Source organism: Lissotriton vulgaris, chromosome 3_1 (assembly GCF_964263255.1).
Source record: "Lissotriton vulgaris chromosome 3_1, aLisVul1.2, whole genome shotgun sequence".
NCBI classification, from domain to species: Eukaryota; Metazoa; Chordata; class Amphibia; order Caudata; family Salamandridae; genus Lissotriton; species Lissotriton vulgaris.
Window position 1 is genome coordinate 781,854,090 of NC_141689.1, and position 19,813 is coordinate 781,873,902.

The following is a 19,813-nucleotide window of genomic DNA, read 5'->3' on the forward strand; positions in this document are numbered from 1 at the left end:
CTTTCGTCCCACCGCAACTCCCTCCACGGGCCGCAGCTGACACAGGGTAGGCCTGAAGCTATGTTTCCATTTCCACTCCAGCAGATGGCACAATAAGTGCTGCTGTCCACAAGTGACAATTAACTTATCATGAATGCGTATCAAGAGAGAGAGAGAGGACCAGAAAGCTAGTCCGTATCCCCGGGGTTTATATATGATTAATCAAAAGGAGACTAGCTCATCTATTACGAAATTACCGAAAGTAAAGGACTCAAGTATGTTTCGTCAAGGGGTGGGAACACCTGGTAAGTGTGTTCATGAAGCCCTCACCCACCAACCTAGTTGGTGGCATGCTTCATCATCGGGCCCACCCAGTGACACCTAGCGTGTCCCGGGTGTGCTTCGACGCCTGATTACAGCAGAGCAGGTATGTTGCTGAGTGTACAGTGTGGAGTGTCAGGATAGTGATGTTAAAACGGCTTGGCGGGGATCCCAGTACCCAAGGGTAAATTAAACTTTAATACCTGGGCCTCCATCAGCGGTTAAAAATAAGGCTATTGGATGTTGGAGGCGAGTTACGACCTCTCACATCCAGTGGTGGGTCGACATGTTTCAGCCAGTGCCTTATGAATATGCTGGCAAGGGGTTGACCAGCTTTTCTGGGCAGAGCCTGCTCTGGACCTGTAGTGCCTCCTTCGCATACCGCTTGCTACTTCTCTACCTTGAAGCCAAAAACTGCTAAAACAAGTGTGTTTTTGAGAAGGGAATCCCCCTCTCACACATAGATAAACACTTTAGGGCGTGTATACACATAGTCTGAATTACACACCCACTAGTTTAGTCACACCCACATTTCTATATAGGTCCTGAAGAAAGCCAGCATATTCATAAGGCACTGGCTGAAACATGTCGACCCACCACTGGATGTGAGAGGTCGTAACTCGCCTCCAACATCCAATAGCCTTATTTTTAACCGCTGACTGAGGCCCAGGTTTTAAAGTTTAATTTACCCTTGGGTACTGGGATCCCGGCCAAGCCGTTTTAACATCACTATCCTGACACTCCACACTGCACACTCAGCAACATACCTGCTCCGCTGTAATCAGGCGTCGAAGCACACCCGGGACACGCTAGGTGTCACTGGGTGGGCCCGATGATGAAGCATGCCACCAACTAGGTTGGTGGGTGAGGGCTTCATGAACACACTTACCAGGTGTTCCCACCCCTTGACGAAACATACTTGAGTCCTTTACTTTCGGTAATTTCGTAATAGATGAGCTAGTCTCCTTTTGATTAATCATAATTAACTTATCATGCCATTGGTTTACTCCTGCAGCAGATATTGTGGCCTTATAGAAAGGTTAAATATGCCAATCAGAGATTAGCGCGTTTCTCCATCTTTAGGGACCAGAGCACAAACAATGGGCTTTGGACAGTAGTGCCCCAGTGTGCAGTCTAAAATCCAGCAATAAAATAGGGTTCAGCAAAAAGCAATAAAGTGGGGTGGCCACACAGCAAAGGTGGATTTCCTAAAGTATGTTAACGTGATTTTAAAGTCTAATTATGTTTTATTGTATACGTAATTGTTCAAATCCACTTTTACAAAGAGGCCAGTTGTCAGAGGTTTGCCAAAGTAACTCATATTTAATAATATTCATGCGGGTGCACATATTCACAGCGCTAGAAGGGCTATGACAAGAGAGGACATCGTACAAAGATCTGCAAAAAAATGTATACATGTTACATGGGCTGGGGATGTGCAAAATATTTACTGAAGCAACAATCCCTGATTAGGTAGCAAGGGTATGACTTATTCCTGACAGACAGTCGTACAAACGAGTATAAACGTTACAAGTGGGCATTGATTGTTCCTTTGCATACATAAACAGACAATCGAACAATCACAATAAAAACCTTACAAGTGGATATTGCTAAGCCCTAGATGTGCAAAGAGCAGGTAGGTCAACACAAGGTGTGGAGATGACACAGTGAAAAACAAGTCTGTATGTGCTGACTTGAAACAAAATAGAAAGGCACCAACATTTGTGATTTCACTACCTTGGGGGAATACAAATGGAAACACTAATCTTCAGATTAATAGGGAAAAATACTTTTTTCACAATCGACCCTTAGAACATTAGTTCTGAATATTTCAGTATCATCCAACCCAAACCATCAGTGTGTCTTCAGTTGAATTCACAATTTTTTGCTGGTAAATAATAATTATTCATCCATTTGCATTAGATAAAGACTTCCTACTGTTGATCCATTGCTGCATTTGCCTGATGCATAAGTGTGGGAGAAGGGCGGCAAGTTGCAGCCCATATATCACAGCACATTGGCAAGCATTGTACACACAGGCAACATCCTAGTTTCATACTCCCTATTACAAACACTATCATCAATAATTTCCCACCCTAGTAAGTGAAGAATGAGTTAATACGATCTCAAAGGGAGGAAATATCTTCATTGGCAAATGAATGTACCTGTTGGGCTATGTTAAGCTTGTTCTCAATAGCCTCATGTATGTTTTTTGGAATTGTCCGGTATAAAAGTTCAACATTCAGTATGCAAAAGTCCTCCATGTTCTGCAAGTAGCATATCAAGGACCATGCTGTTTTGTAAAACCACAGAACCCATAGCAGTAATTTCTACTGTTACATTATTTAAGCAAAAGACACAATTGATGGACGGAATGCAGAACAAATCAAAGCATTCACCCCCAGTTAAGAGACCTGGGTTAAATCAATCATTCTTTTGCTCCCCATGCCACCCCACTTTAGACCTGGCCATATGCAAATCAGTCTTGACCCTGTGCCTCATGGGAACAGTCCAGACCAAACTGCCAAACCAGGTCCTCCCTGGACTGGAAACAAGCATCCTAGGGCTAATCAAAACCCTGGGGACAGCCATCTCACCAGGGCTATTTTCTTAATGAATGCAGGTGGGCAAACTGGACCCGCCTGCTGCCCCAAGGACTGCCACCTTCTCGGGGCAAAATAAAATGTCCTATTATGTGGGGTGGGCCTCACAGACCCCCTGTCCCATGAGCCACCACCTCCCTGCGGCTAATTAAAACAATATGAGGGGCCTCACGGACCCTCTCTGCCTCGGGTATCCCCACCTCCCAATGCTAAGCTCAATAATAGCGGGGTCCTCATGAGCCCACCGGGACCACTACCTCCCCGGGGCACACTGTTTTATTAAGTAATGCGGGGAGACTGTAGGACCTCCCCTTCTGCCCCGCGTACCGCCACCTCCCCTGGGCACAAATACATTAGTGAAGGGGGGTCCATTGCAAGCCCTCGGGGACCACCACCTCCCTGGGGGCTTAGTTAACTTTGGAGGGGAGCCACATGTCCCCCCTTCAGGAGCACTGCATGTTCAGGGTGCCCACTGCCTGGACATTGCAGTTTGCTATGGAATGGCGGGAGTGATGCTCCCGCCATGCCACTGCAAACAGTGTGCTCCGCTTTGAGCAAACAAGAGCATTTTGCTCTCACTTGCTCAAAACGGAGCACACTATGCTTCTACACACAGGGAGCTGCATGTCAGCAGCTCCCTGTGTATAAAAGCAGTGCCAGCTCCCGCAGGAGGTGGGGAGCCAGCAGGGACTGCATATACATTCCTGATCCCCTTGCTCCTCAACAAAGTGGACAGGCCCCGGGGAATAGGGTGCCCATAGCCAAAAATGGCCCTAAAAAGGGGGTGGTCAGCCCCTTCCCTTTAAAGAGAAAAAACAAAAGAAAAGGTCTGGCACCAGGAATGAGCTGAAATTGTCCTAGGGAGGCGGGCAGCTCTGCCCCGTACCTGTGTATTATTAAAAAAACTAAATAAAGGCTGGGCCCCTGGGATAGGGTCCCCCCTCCCGTTTTCTATTAAAAAAAGGCCAGGGCCCAAAATGGTCCAGGGAAGGGGGTCAGGCGGCTCACATTCCTTAAAAAAATTACAACTCACCAGAGGCCACGCTCCCTATCTGCACTACTCTGAAAATGGGTCTCCTGGTGCTCTCCTGGTTGGGGGACGAAGTCCCCTTCAGTGCTGAGGAACCTTAGGGGCCAACAAGGCCTCCTGTGTCCTCCATTGAGCTTCACACATTGGAATTGGCCGGAGGCCACACCCCATGTCTCTACAACTCTGCAAAGATGCCTCAGTGAACTGCTGGTCGGAGGATGTGGTCCCCTTGTCTCCTGAGGGCCTCAGGAGTAAAGTGGACTTCTTCCCCCAATGGGTATGCACTAGAAGGTGTGTTGGCAGAGTGGTGGAGAAATGGGGAATGGCCTCTGATGACTTCTCAGCAAACTACCTGTGTGGGTCTTACTGGAGATAACAGGAGGGCTAGTTGGCCCCAAGGGCCCTCAAGAGCCAACGGGACTTCATCCTTAAACTAGTAGTGTGCCAGGAGGAGTATTTGCAGAGAGTTGGAGAAAGGGGGTGTTGCCACCAAAAACCTCTTAGTAAGCATACTGTGTGGGACTTGCTGAAGGCAACAGGAGGGGTAGTTGGCCCCCAGGGACCCTCAATAGGCAAGGGGACTTAATCCCTTTACTAATCGTGCACCAGGAGGTGCGTTTGCAGAGTGGTGGAGAAAGAGGTTGTGGCCTCCTATCAGGTCTCAGCAATCCTGCTGTGTGGGACTTACGGAAGGCAATAGGAGGTGTTGTTGGCCCCCACAGACATCCTTGGGGGCCTACTACCCATCCTGTTATCTCCAGTAAGTCCTACACAGAGGGATTTCTAAGTGATCTTCAGAGGCTACGCCCCCTTTCTTCACCACTTTGCAAACGCGGCTCGTGGTGCACTATTGATTGGGGGATGAAGTCTACTTTACTCCTGAGGGACCGTGGGGCCAAGAAGTTCTACATAGCGGGATTCCTGAATGCTGGTCGGAGGCCCAGCCCACTTTCTCCATCACTCTGAAAACATGACTACTAGTTAAAAAAAATAGAAATTCACTGAAAAAAACAAAGGTTACAGGGTCGTTATAGTAAGGAAATGGAATTTGAAAAAACATAGAAATTCAGTGAAAAACACAAAGTTTACACAGATGTTATAGCTATGCTATAACATCTGAGCTATGCTCAAGTTTCATTCGTACAAAACCAGAGAATTTCAACAGTTATAAATTGCACTCCTGTAATGCACTGCTTATGACCTCACATATTGCTTCACTCATGGCATTGTCAGTGACATCACTGATGACATCTCAAATTACATCACTGATGACATTATCCAGTGACTGTGAGTGTTTTCAAAAGGTTTATGAGTGTTAAATATATATACCAAGGTATATTAATGAATCAGTGGGTATATGCGTCACTGTATGGATGATTAAGTGGGTGCATGACTGACGGTATAAGTGAGTGATTAGGTGTCTCAGTGAATGTATTGGTGAGTGACTGGTTTGTGTGACTGTCTGCATCAGTCTATCAGTTGGTGTCTAAGTGGCTATATGGGTTGATGAGTGGGTACGTGAGTGGCTGTATGGATGATTGATTGGTTGGCTGAGTACCTGTATGGCTGTATGAGTATCTGTGTGGGTGGATGAGGGTGTGTGTGACTGCCTGCATGGATGAGTGAATAGGTAAGTCAGTGGCTGTATGGGTTAGTGAGTGCATCTGTGAGGGGCTGTATGGGTGACTGAGTGTGTGTAACTGCATATGTGAAAGGCACTATAGGTGAGTGTTGGAGCATATGCGTGACTGTATGTGTGAGTAAGTGATTGTGAGAGTGGCTGTATGGGTGAGTGTGTGCTTGTGTCAGTGACTGTACAGGGGAATGAGTTTACACACACACATATATATATATATATATATATATATATATATATATATATATATATATATATATATATCACAAATGACATCTCTGATGACATCTCAGAGACATCACTGATAACATCACTGATGACATCATCCAGTGATTGTGAGTGTTTTCTAAAGCGTACTGAGCGTTAAACATATATTCTAAGGTAAGTGGCTGTGGGAGTTTCTATATGGGTGAGTGAGTGGGTGTGTAAGTGATGTATACAAGAGTGAGTGTGTATGTGAGAGACGAGGTTTGTCAGTGGGTGTATGAGTAAGTGAGTGGCTGTGTGAGTAACTGTATGGGTGAGTGAGTTGATGTTTAAGTGGGTGTTATAGTAAATGAGAGGATGAATGAGTGGTTGTATAGGTGAGGGTACTGGTGTGTCAGTGGCTGTAAATGGTGAATGAGAGAGTGCATGAGTGGCTGAATGGGTGACTGATCAGGTACGTAAATGTCTATATGGGTGAGTGACATGGTACATACTTGATTGCATGGCTGCATGAATGGGTGTAAGTGAGAGTATGGGTGAGTGAGTGAGTATGGGAGTAGTTATATGGGTGAGTGAATGGGTGTGTAAGTGGCTGTATCTGTGAGTAAGTGAGTGTGAAAGAAGTTGTATGGGTGAGTATGTACTTGTCTCAGTGACTTCATAGATGAGTGAGTAGATGTATCAGTATATCGAAGAGTAAGTGAGTGGATGTGTGAGCAACTGCATGAGTAAGTGAGTGGATGTGTATGTTGCTGTAAATAAAACAGCGATAATGTTAAGCATTAGCTGAAGACATGATAGCGTGATTCATTTGTGCATTTTCCCGCGCAAACTCTTGATATCTGCTCCATCTTGTTTTCTGTCCTCCATTTTGTCTGCTACATATTGCCATCCATGTGCCCGTCATGTGGCGAGTCCTACCTCTCCGCTAGTCACCCTTGAAGTCTGCCCAGCAACAAGCTATAAATAGTCCTTTGTGCGTCTAGCGCATGCTCAGTGAAAGTCACATCTGTGTTTGATTAGCTCAGATCGGAATGTGCATTTCCGCGGGCTTTAAGAACTGTTAACTCCACCCATGTTCAGAAATGTCCATATATGGTTGTAAATCATGTCTTGAGTTGTACCCGCCTACTTATGAGCCCTTCTTTGTGTATAAAAGGGGACTGTGTACTCGAGTTCTTTGTGCTACCTTGTACAATACTGTAGAGTGTTGTGTGGGCTGTAGTACCACCTTTAAAGGTTTATCAAACTATGTTTTTGTATTTTCAGTTTCCGTGCCAAATTTTTTGCATAGTCTGAGGACTTCGTGCACAGAAGGGCGAACCCTTTGCACTCGCAGGCCTTGCTGAGGCCTGTACTCATCAATTGGCGCCCGACACGTGAGGCTCATCGGCGACTCGGATGTTTGAAGGATTGGTCGTGACAAAGGATTGGAAGCTTGCCGGGGACGTGATCACTGCCAGCGGCGCCTTTAGTCCTGGCATCCCGAGGTTTTCTTCCTTCCCTTCCAATCTGACCATCTGGGTGGCGCCGGTCCGCGACTGAGACCTCTTCTGTCGGTTTGCCGTGCAGTGGCCGTTTGGGCGAATTTGGAACTTGCCAGTTGGAATCTGGACGCTCTTGATTGGTAAGAACCGTTGTACGGTACTTGCTGCGAGCTTTTGGTAGTCAGGGTTGGCAAGGCAGTTTTAGGATACGCTTGCTGTGACTAATTTGTTTAGTGTGACTAGTCATATTTGGTTTTGGATTTGGGATATATGCGTTGCAACACATATAGGCAGGCAATGTGGAGATATTTCTCCTGAACTTTGGATTTGAGCGGCGCAAAGTTTTAAGTGCCATTTTGATTATAATATTGCATATTTTGCACTATTTTTGACATGCCTGTTTTTAGCGCACTCCGTAAGTGGTGCTGTTGTTTTGGAAGTGACCGGTTAAGACTTGAGGAATCACAGCCGGCTCCCCCGAAGGGGACGCCGAACAGGGATATGTATTTGAAGTTTGATCTTTCCTCTATAATGTACAGCACATTATGGAGAAAATACACAAAAAAGGATCCTGAGTTACGTTGGCCTCTGTATGGATCATTTGATTTGCGAAAAATTGAGTATGTGGAGCAGTGTATGTGTAAGCGACGAGCGAGGCAAGACATGTTTGAATGTGTGCCTATGTGGGTGAAAGAAGTGCGTGAGCGCGAGAAATGTGAGAAAGCGCTGATTGAGAAGGAACAACGAAAGAGTGAATGTGAGAGAGCGCAAGAGTTGAAAAGGCGTGAAGCAAAGGATTCAGAAGAGAAACAGGAAAAGGAACGTCGATTGCAGATATCTGGCCAGTATGCTGTTCGGCAGCCTCTTTATCCCGTCCTTAATAAACATGATGATGATTTTTCATTATTAGATCGCTCTCCGCCTCCTTACGCTGGTCCGTCTGCTCCGAGAGGGGGAGGTGAGGATTCTGGATCACCCCCAGATAAGGTGGATACGCGGTCTATGTTATCGAACGATTGTATGGCTGACCTCCGAAAGATCGCTTATCGAGTTAACAAGGCTACTGTTTCTCTTCCTGAGTTAATGCAGTCTCTTGAAGGATGGCAGGATAGGGAGAAATTATATTTTACCGAGACTCTTTCTGATGAAGTGGTTACATCTTTTCGGAAATATTCAGAAGTTCTTGAACCTGATGATGTGGTAGCTGATTCTAAAGAATTGCGTAAAGGTCTCTTTCTTCCTTCTCAGGTGCCTGACGCGGTTCGACGGCTGTTTGCGTTGCGGGATGAGATTTTGCGACTACGGGATGAAGCGCGCAAAAAGAAGGCAGAAGAGGAGTAAACGAATCCGAGCGGCGGCGGGAAGCAGTCATCTATTCTTCATTCAGATAAGACCGATCTAGTGCATGTTAAGCCGATGCGAGAGGCAGCGCCTTTGTATGTTCCCCCTAAAGGAGCGGGTACTAGTTCGGATAAAACTTCTCCTGATGCTAGAGGGTATTTCATTTATAATTGGGTTTATACTCCTTGGAATAGAGCGGATGTTATGGCATTAAAAGCTGCATTACCTGATCCACAAAAGAATCCTGCCGCCTTTTATGAGGAAGTTGAGGGGGCCCTAAATTCTTGTACCATGACACTAGCTGATATTGATTTATTTTTAGGGCTTATATTACCCCCCGATATGTGGAGATCTGTGCGGAAAGTAGATGATCTTGTATCCTTTAGGCAAAATGGGCGGATCTTGAGGATGAGGATAGAGACAGGAAACCTGCGCAAAAACCACCCCAGTCGATTTTAGATCTTCCTGCTGCCATTTTGACTAAACTAAAAACGATTATCCCCCCAAAAAGATTGATTGGACTATGTTAGCGTCGTGTAAGCAGAAGGTCGATGAATCAGTTTCAGACTTCTTTACGCGATTCGAGGAAACTTTTCATGGTTTTAGCGGACAGTCGCTTAGGGATGACACGGGCCGACATCTTTTTGTTGATAAGTATGTTTCGAATTTATTGCCAGGAGTGGCAGCTCAGTTAAAAGCGAGTGAAAGCTCCTGAACGACTTCTTCTCCGGCATCCCTCCTGACGATGGCTCAGTATTATGAGCGTCAGGAATTAGAAGCGAAGGGTAATGAAGAGAAGAAGTCTAAGGATTTTAAAACAAAGGTTATGTTAGCACAAGTGTACGGACCGCCCCATAGAGGTACTGAAATGGGTGGTTGAGGTTCTTCTGGTTCTTCCTTTGATCGTTCGGATTTGGCTAGGGATCAATGTGAGTATTGCAGGCAGAGGGGCCATTGGGCTAGGGAGTTTCCATTGTTGCGCGCACAGCAGGAAGAGCGTGGTCAAGGACCGATGAGAAATAGAGGGGGCTTTTCAGCCCCCAGAGGCAACACGAATGATCGTGCTAGGTTTGATTCTAATATGCGACCACAAGATGGGTCTAATGTCTTTGATCAACAGAATCAATGCCAAATATCTGATTACGCACGCCCTGAATGTCATAATTCACAATATGCATGGGATTGCGTAGGATGGGGTAAGGAATCAGTTGAAGTGCCAGTAGATCAGAGGGGTCCTTATGTTACAGCACATGTTTTGGGTTCTACTGATCGGTTTCTGGTCGATACAGGAGCTACTCATAGCGATTTGTCTGAACAATTGGTTCCGAGGGCTCCCCTGTCTGGCTTAACAATTACATCTATAGGGTTCGATGGAACGCCTTCTCTTAGCCCACTATCACTACCTCTTGCACTTCACTTAGATAAGTTTGTTGCACCATGTCCATTCTTGCTCTCCCCAAACACGCCTGATAACATTGTGGGTTTGGATATGCTCAAGCATTTTCGGGCTACAATACGTTGCTCCCCTGAAGGAGTACGTGTTATTTTGAACGACAACTATCCGACAATGGAGAGGGTGTGTACGATTAAAGAAGATACTGCATTGGCCTCTTTACCTTGTACTTTGTGGGCTACCTCGGATACTGATGTGGGACAGATGGTCATTCCCCCGGTGCACATCAGTGTAAAGGAGAGAGCTGTGTTACCACGCCTACCTCAGTATTGCATCTCACAGGAGGGGTCGGAGGCGCTTACACAGATCGTGCAGGATCTCATTAAAGTGGGGGTAGTAGAAGAGGTTCCATACAATGTGTGTAATATTCCTATACTACCGATTTTGAAGAAAGATACTGACACTAGGATCTATCGATTTATTATCGAGCTAGGGGAGGTGAATAAGATAGTGATACCTCAATACCCAGTGGTTTCTGACATTACGACACTTCTTACTCTGGTTCCACCAACTGCAACCACGTTCTCCGTTATCGACTTGAAGAACGCTTTCTTTTCAAACCCTATTCATCCTGATAGCCGATATCTTGTCAGATTCACTTTCGATCGTATAGATTTTGTAGAGTTCTTCAAGGCTATACTGAGAGTCCTAGCATTTATAGCTAAGCGCTCAAACGACAATTGGATTCTTTCATTCTACCTGAAGGTGTGGCGCTTATACAATATGTCGATGACATCTTGTTGGCGGCTGATACCCCTGAGCAATGTGAGAAGTGTACATTGTCTTTGCTTGCTTTCCTGGCATCACATAATCACAAAGTATCGAAGAAGAAATTGCAATATTGTAGACCAAAGGTAACCTACTTAGGTCACCTTTTGTATAAGGAGGGGCGTGCACTTACACCAGATCGTATTCAAATAATTTTGGACACACCAGCACCCTCTACGCAGAAAGATGTACGAGCATTTTTGGGTCTCACTTCCTTTTGCAGACAGGGGATACTGGGTTTTTCACACATTGCTAAACCATTGTTAGTGCTTTTGAGAAAAGACACTCCAATTCCCCTTCCCTGGACAGATGAGTGTGAGAATGCCTTTCAGCAATTACAACAGGCCCTTTGTTCAGCGCCAGTGTTAGGCACCCCTGATTACACAAAGCCTTTTACATTGTACGTACATGAGAGAGATGGATGCGCATTATCAGTGTTAGTGCAGATGCACGGTGATAAACAGCGCCCTTGTGCATATTTCTCGGCAGGACTTGATCCTGTTGCTCGAGTGTTACCTAGTTGTTTTCGCTCGGTTGCAGCGACAGCTGTGTCAATACGCCAGAGTGAGGGGATTGTGCTATCTCATAAGTTGTTGGTGTTGGTTACCCATGCTGTTGATGCTCTTTTGAATCAGACAAAGATACAGCATTTAACTAGTGCTCGTCTAACAGGATACGAGCTAACGCTGTTGGCTCCTCATATTACACTAAAGAGATGTGCAGCACTAAACCCAGCAACGTTGTTGCCATTTCCGGCGACTCAGCCTGAGGCGCAAGAAACACATGACTGTGTCTTTGTGACTGAGGAACAGACAAAGGGTCGTATTGATTTGCAGGATACGCCCTTTACAGATGTGGATGGAGAGCTGTGGGTGGAGGGATCTTTCCTGAAGTTACCATATGGGACTACCTCAGCAGCATATGCAATTACTACACTACACACAATAGTGGAGACAGCACGCATTCCGCAGAAATCAGCTCAAGCAGCAGAACTGATAGCGTCGACACGAGCATGTGAGCTTAGTGAAGGATTAGGTGTGAATGTCTATACGGACAGCCACTATGCTTTTGGAGTAGCGCATGATTTTGGCCTGCTCTGGAAGGAAAGGGGTTTTATGAAATCAAATGGAGCACAGATAATGTACGGAGAGTTAGTGCATAATCTTTTGACTGCATTGACTTATCCAAAGAAGATAGCCATAGTGAAGTGCAACGCACATAAGAAGGTGACAGATAAAGTGGGACAAGGAAATGCTTTTGTAGACCGAGTAGCACGTGAAACTGTGATGCAGCCTGACTCCACTCCAATGTACGTTGTGAAGTCACAAGCCGAGTGGTGGCACGATGCTAGGAAGGAGGTGCTAGAGATTCAGAGGACCGCTTCTGACAAAGAACGGGAGCAATGGTCCAAGGATGGAGAGTTGGATGATGAAGGTTGCAGGAGAAATAAACCGATGGATAAGTGGAAGTTACCCACAGCCTTTGTACAACCTATCGTTCAGATGGCACATGGGCTAGCCCATGTTGGAGCTTCGGCAATTGTGAAATTGCTTACGCAAGTTTGGGAGCATCCAGAGATTGCTAGCACGGCTAAAAGAGTAGTACAGACCTGCATGATTTGTCTTAAGTACAATCCAGGAAAAGGGACACGAACTCCAGCAGGAGGATTTGCAACACCTACTGCACCTTTTGAAGTATTGCAAATGGATTATATTCAGCTGGAATGCTGCAATAATCTAAAATACGTCTTAGTTGTGGTTTGTGCGTTCAGTAAATGGATTGAAGCATACCCTACGAAGGACAATACTGCAATCACTACGGCAAAGGTGTTATTGAAGGAATTCTTTCCTCGATATGGTGTTTGTAGATTGTTGTGGAGTGACAATGGGCCTCATTTTATAGCGGACGTTGTTAAGTATGTCCTGAAAGGATTGGGAATAAAACAAAAATTTCATGCAGTGTTCCACCCGCAATCAGCAGGATTGGTGGAAAAGTACAATGGTACTCTAAAGCTTAAAATTGCAAAGATACAGGCTTCTACTTCTTTGACTTGGCCAGATGCCTTGCATTTAGCATTATTGTCTATCAGATCAGTACCGCACTCTCGGAAGGGCCTTACACCCTACAGGATTGTATTCGGACGTCCCATGAATATATGGGGAGTGCCCAAGCCAAGCTCAGTGTATGATGTACCTTGTGTTTTGATGAATGACTGTTTGGCACAATTAACTGATAGTTTGGTTTCCATTCATCAACAGGTTCGAGAAGCACTCCCTGACCGGTCCACAGGGGCAGGCCATAATCTCCGGCCCGGCAATTTCGTCCTCATAAAGTCTTTTGAAATGTCGAGCAGTTTGGAGCCGAGGTGGTGCCTTCCCGATCAGGTTCTCCTTGCCACAAGAACAGCTGTCTGAGTCACCAACCGAAAGAATTGGATCCATTCCGTACATTGCCGGAAGGTGCAACCCGGATTGGTGGAGCCTGCTCTATTGACCGACCATCGAGAAATCCTTACTGCGGAGAAAGGCCGTGCTGTGGTACCTGACGAATCTGAGGAGTTCTTTCCGGACCCGACAGTCCCTGAAGCGAGAAGATATAATCTACGACCAAGGAAAGAGCCTGCAATAAGTTGTCAGAACGGTCCCTAGGTCAGTGAAACGGAGAGCCGATGAGGCAAGGGGGGGATCAGCCCTGCATTAGTGTAGCGACACCCGTCTTGGCCCGCTGGTGAAGAAATCAACGGCTGCCTAGGGGGAAGAGTTCTGACATCACTTTTATTTTCAGGAAGATACTGTTTGTACATTTGTTCGAATGGATAAGAAGAAGATTTTTTGTGCTGTAGGGTTCATTGCTGCTGTAGCAGTTGTTGCTACAATCACGTGGTTTGTCGAGGATGAAATTCCTGCCCGGGGGCTGTATGTTGTTTCCACTCCAGTCCCAGATGAGCATTTCTTTTATACACTCCCATATCAAGAGTTGAAGCATCGACAGTCGTATTTGAATAACACTTTCATTCAGATGCTACACCATACCCACGTAGCTACTAATGCCACAAACTGTTGGATATGTGGGATGATGCCAGCACATCAGAAGAAGGGGGGAACACCTTTCATACCTCTCCCTTTCTCTCATAATGGCTCTTGTCGAGCATGGTACACTTTGCTTTTCGCCACGAGAAAGCCTACAGTGGGCAGATTGCTTTTCAGACTGAATAAAGAATGCCATCAAGATAAAGAAGGCTATCCACAAGCAAACGGAACTATATGGGAGTGGAAAGAATACCGATCGGACAATGATTCAACGCCTTATATTTTTACGAACACTAGAGACATTGTTGGCAGTGAAAAATTTGTGATTTCAGTGGCCCAAGCACAAGCGGATTTATGTGTACAGAGTGTAGGTCATATCCCTGTAGGTGTTATTGATTGTATTATTGTGTTGAATATTGATGGTCTGAATAATAGCACATTTCTTGCCTCTCATAACACTTACTTTGTATGTGGATATAGAGGTTATTACTGATTACCAGCTGGATGGTCTGGAGTATGTTATGTAGCGTTTTTACTACCACCTCTATTCTTGGCACCTGCATCGTACCATAAAGATTTGAAATTATTGAATAATGTGACTGTAAACAGATACAAACGGACTTGTCTATTGATGATGTAGACCAAACAGACACTAGTTTGCAACAATACATAGATTTCAATTTAGGATTGTTTTTCTTTGTTGGAGCTGCTCTGAATAGTAGAAAGATACGGCGATTAACGAGAGTAGTAGAAGCCGTAACTAATCAAACTGCCGCAGCTCTTGGCAATCTCACCGAAGAGCTACAAATTACTAGAATTGTTGCGTTACAGAACCGAATGGTTTTGGACGTGATGTTAGCAGATAGAGGCGGTGCTTGTAGAATTATTGGAGGTAGCCGTTGCGTGTTTATCCCCGATCATACTCCTTTTGTGTACAAAGCCATCAATAAATTACATAAGATCGCAGCTGATATACATGTCGAAAATGGGACTTGGACATTTTCGAGTTGGTTCTGGACTCTGATCTCCACATGGGGCTGGAAAGTTCTCACTGGTCTCTGTATAATTATTGCAATTATTTTTACATGTTGTGTATGCATTCAATGCAGTCCAATGATATGTTCTCTGTGTGTTTACTTTTGTGTACCTAATAAAAGAGCTGTTGCTGAGTCTGTCCACCAGAAAAGTATAACTAGAGAGGTAGCTGAAATGATGAGCATCAATATTAACGATGAGTATCTAGATTATCCAAGGAAACCGAATGTCTTCAGCTAATGCTGAAAGGGTCGTCTGTTGTAAATAAAACAGCGATAATGTTAAGCATTAGCTGAAGACATGATATTGTGATTTATTTGTGCGTTTTCCCGCTCAAACTCTTGATATGGCCAGACTATATCTTGTATTCTGTCCTCCATTTTGTCTGCTACATATTGCCATGTGCCCGTCATGAGGTGAGTCCTACCTCTCCGCTAGTCTCCCTTGAAGTCTGCCCAGCAACAAGCTATAAATAGTCCTTTGTGCTCAGTGAAAGTCACATCTGTGTTTGATTAGCTCAGATTGGAATGTGCATTTCCGCGGGCTTTAAGAACAGTTAACTCCACCCATGTATTGATCATGTTCAGAAATGTTCATATATGGTTGTAAATAATGTCTTGAGTTGTACCCGCCTACTTATGAGCCCCTTCTTTGTGTATAAAAGGGGACTGTGTACTCGAGTTCCCTTGTACAATACTGTAGAGTGTTGTGTGGGCTGTAGTACCACCTTTAAAGGTTTATTAAACTATGTTTTTGTATTTTCAGTTTCCGTGCCAAATTCTTTGTATAGTCTGAGGACTTCGTGCACAGAAGGTCAGACCCTTTGCACTCGCAGGCCTTGCTGAGGCCTGTACTCATCAAAGTGACTGTAAGGGTGAGTGAGCAGGTATGTAGGTATTTGTATAAGTGATTGAGAATGAGAATGGCTGTATGGGTGTATGAGTGGCTGTGTAAGTATCTGTATATCTTTATGACTGGATGTGTGAGTTGCTGTATAGGTCAGTGAGTAGGTACATTATATGTAATTTTATTTTGTTACACTATGTAGCGTTTTTGATATGTGTGCTATATTATAGTATGTTTACCATGTTATTTTGAAAAAGTATTTTTTATAAATAATAATATTGTGTATCATTCTGAATTAATAATGTCTAATGTGCTCTATTTTTCAGAGAGATAACATAAAGTAATATTTTATTATTTATAAAATGGTTGAGGTAGTATTTATTTAATGTTTTTAAGTTAGATTTTAGTTTGGGTTATTTTCTGGTGACATTTTTACAGTAGAGGTCTGGCAAAAAAGTAGGAGTGGCCTTGATGATTAATAATTAATTACAATTTTCTTGGTAGCATTTGATGCATTTGTTTAGTTTGTTTGGATGTTTTTGGTTTTCGCTGGGTAAGGAAGTGCTCTAGTCTTAGCTCTTAGTAGCCTTGTTCTTTTTTGAGCATTTCTAGATATTGATAGAGTGTAGAGTGACTTCTTCCATGTCTTTCGGCGAAAGAACAGTGCCACCCTACCAGTCCATTTTTTGTGTTGCTTCTTGACAGATAGTGCTATCATACACATGCTGAAAAGTTAATTTGAGCTGGTGCCTGTGTCCTTGTCATGCAGGCGCCAGTAGCGGCTCCTCGAGAGAGTGCTGCGTGGCAGGGGAGGGGCAGGGTGGGGGTAGTAAACTCCGGCATATGGCCGACCGGAGTTAGGTAACTAACTAAATAAATAAAACAAATTACATTGCGCGCGCGGCAACGCCATCCCACCACAAGCAAAGTTATGGGCAAAAATACAATGCCAACCAAAGGCCTAGCAAAATATTATAGGGCGAGATTCTAGAGTTTAGTGAATATTATAATATTAGCTCTCAGCTGAACCCAAGAGCCTGCCCCTTGAGGAACATTTTGATATTGGATATGTGGTTCCGTGGTCCGAATTGGGTTCGATAGTTCCGAAACCTGATTTGTAAAGATTGCCGGAAATGGACGATCTTGGTGTCAGCAGACCGCAAATGACGAGTCTAACGTGTTTGAGTGTTTTTGTATGAATCGATATAGGAGAACACTCTGCATTTGAGGATATAGTTTGAACCCTCGGGTTCCATTTTGTATGTGGCAGCCATCTTGTATGGTTGCCCTAACATAGGCCCTATGATTGTGGCCGAACGAGTCCTTGACACGTACGCCTTAGCTGACTCCTGGTTGACCTGGCCGAACTGACTCCTCGCCTGGGGCGAATCCTGCTGAGCCAGTTCCTTGTTCAGCAGCTGCACTGATAAAGATCAAAGAACAGGATGTGGTCCGATTTTATGGCCCACCGTTCCCACTCCTCTATCTCCTTTCCATCTGTTTCTGCCTTTCCTTTACGACATGTTCATCGATCTGGGTTGAAGGTTTTATGATGGGTTTGTCCGGCCTGATCGAACAGGAAACTAGCATGTGTGCGATCGTTTTGGTGGGCTGGACAACGGAAAGTGGGATTAACTTTGACTGTCGTGATTCGTTACTTTTTGGAATGCTACTTGTTCATTGGTTAGTTTTGTATGCACCGAATGCAAATTGTGATGTTGCCAGAAGAGTAATTTTCGGCATAAAAGACCGAGTTTTGTTCATTGGGTTGGTGCAGTCTCTGTCGAACTACCCGTGTGTACTTCGTAGACCTCTGTCCCTGGTTGCAACCAATAAACTTTGGTCTTTGACGTCATCGAGAAGTATCCCGTGTCTCTGTTTGCCAAGACAGGGGAATCCGGGGTCTTTGGGTGTTGCCCTGACACCGCTGGGTTATTGTAATAGTATCGGTTCCGAGAAAACCCAGTACCTCAATTGGCGCCCAATGTGGGGCGACTTCAGCGGTACCGGTCCAAGCCAGAGGTTCGTGAGGAGCTTCGTGTGAAAATTCCAGAGGTTGGCCAGCCACTTCAGCGACCCCTGTATGTCGACGCGGTTCCGAAGGTCTTTGCTGCGAGGTTTCCCGCGTCCCGATGGCTACGAAGGACTGCTGCCCTGACTGTCGCCCTGTTTTGGAGCCTTAGACGTTTGTAGAGCGAGACAATTGACGGGTCTTCTGGTGACGCCATCGACAACTCAGTTAAGTATAAAGGGAGCGTCTCCTAGTTCTTAGTTTGTTTTGTATTCTTTAGTGGATAGCTTTGATTTGGTACCTGCAGGCCCCAAAGCCAAGGGATTCGTGTATTCACGAGCTTATCGATTCTAGATTACCCTTGTTGTTTGAAGCTAGACTAGTGAGCAAGATGCCTGGTTTTAGCAGTCTTAGGAAGTTGTTTAGTTGTGGTACTATGAGGGATTCCCGGTTAGAGGATTCGTGTCCGGTTCCTCCGATCGGAACTCCTACATACGAGTTATATGTGAAACATGGTGTGGGTCCTATTAGCTATGATGAGGTCTGGATTAGATATACGAAGAATGACGGTGTCCTACAGTGGCCCCGTTATGGTAGTTTTGAGACAGAAGTCTTAGATAATCTTGAAGTGAAGTTGTTCAAGAAGAAAGCCCGGCCGGCGATGTTTGACTCTTTTCGCATATGGCGCAAGGAAGCCAAACAGAAAGAAATTAAGTTAGCGAAAAAGAATAGAAAGGGTATGTCAATGGTACAAGCTGCCATTGCATTCAGAGATAATGAAGAAGAGAAAGACAGTGAGCAGATGCTTAGAGTGAGGAAGTTAGCGGTAGACAGATGCTACCCAGTCTTGCCGGCTAAAGAGCAGAAAGACGAAAAGGATCTTGTGAAAGACCCTTTGATGTCACAATTGCTAAATTCACCGCCACATTATGTGCAGAATGCTACGGCACCACCACAACCTGTTGTGGCCGCTCAAGCTCCTGTTGCTTTGCCTCCTGTTATTCCTCCGCAGCCAGCTTCTTCGTTGGTTGTTGTTCCTCATGCGCAGCCTTCTCAAGGGTTGCCAACTTTGCCTTTTTCTGCTACTACTGTTTCTATGCCTGTTCCGATTATGGATCCTACTACTACTACTGTTTCGTCTCCTCTTGTCCTTCCGACTGTTCCTTCTCCTAGACAGCGGATGACCGCTGCCTTTATTAATTTTCTAACTCCTATTTTGGGACAAATGGGTATGTCTCCTGTGAGTGAGCGTAGACAGTCGCGTAGCCAATTGCCCGATACAGATGAACGAGTTGTCCTTGACCATATGGTACGTAGATGGGTGACGTATAAGTCCCAGTATGATCTAGAAGGTATTATGGATGTTTTCCGACAATGGGAAGCACCAAAGCAGCGTTATGTTTTTGAGCTTATGTGTGCATTCCTCCATGAACAATGGATGGACGGTTTGGGTAGAGTTCCTGTAGAATTGTCTCGATTGCGTTCGGAGTTTGCCAAAGGAACGATTGTGAGTCTACTCGATGTTGAGAAAGCGGTATCGACGTTACTGTTGCTCCGTAGCGATGTTACTATTGAACGGCTGTTTGAGCCAGATTCGTCAGTTAGGAGACATGCGCGTCAATATCCGATGCGAGAGGTTCCTCCAGTATGGAGACCTGCTGATGCTGCTGCTCATCCACCTGTTTTAGCGCACTTTCAGCGTGTGTGGGTTCATGTACCATGGAAGCGTGCAGAAGTTCTAGCGCTCAAGCAGACTTTACCAGATCCGCGGAAGAATCCGGCAGGATATTATAAAGAACTTACGCAAACTGTGAGTTTGTGCGTCATGAATTTGGCGGATATAGATATGCTGTTTGGGAATGTTGTTCCACAGTCCATCTGGAATGTCATTCGACATACAGATCATGATAATGAATTGGGCGATTCGTGGGTGAATCTTGTTGCAGCAAATGATAGACAAGTTGGAGGTGCTAAGCCTGAAGATGTTATTAATGAACTTCCTGGTAGGATTATCACTTTCATGAAGACTTTAATGCCTGAAGTCCGTGTTAATTGGGACAAATTGTC

The 19,813-nt window shown here is 45.0% G+C and overlaps 2 pseudogenes; one reads left to right on the forward strand and one right to left on the reverse strand.

The window, feature by feature from the left end:
* The window catches only part of LOC147727027 (uncharacterized), a 41,417-nt pseudogene extending 38,853 nt beyond the window's left edge, over positions 1–2,564 (reverse strand).
* An 11,072-nt stretch (positions 2,565–13,636) lies between these two features.
* On the forward strand, positions 13,637–15,129 carry LOC147727028 (uncharacterized; annotated as a pseudogene).
* The last annotated feature ends 4,684 nt before the right edge of the window (positions 15,130–19,813 follow it).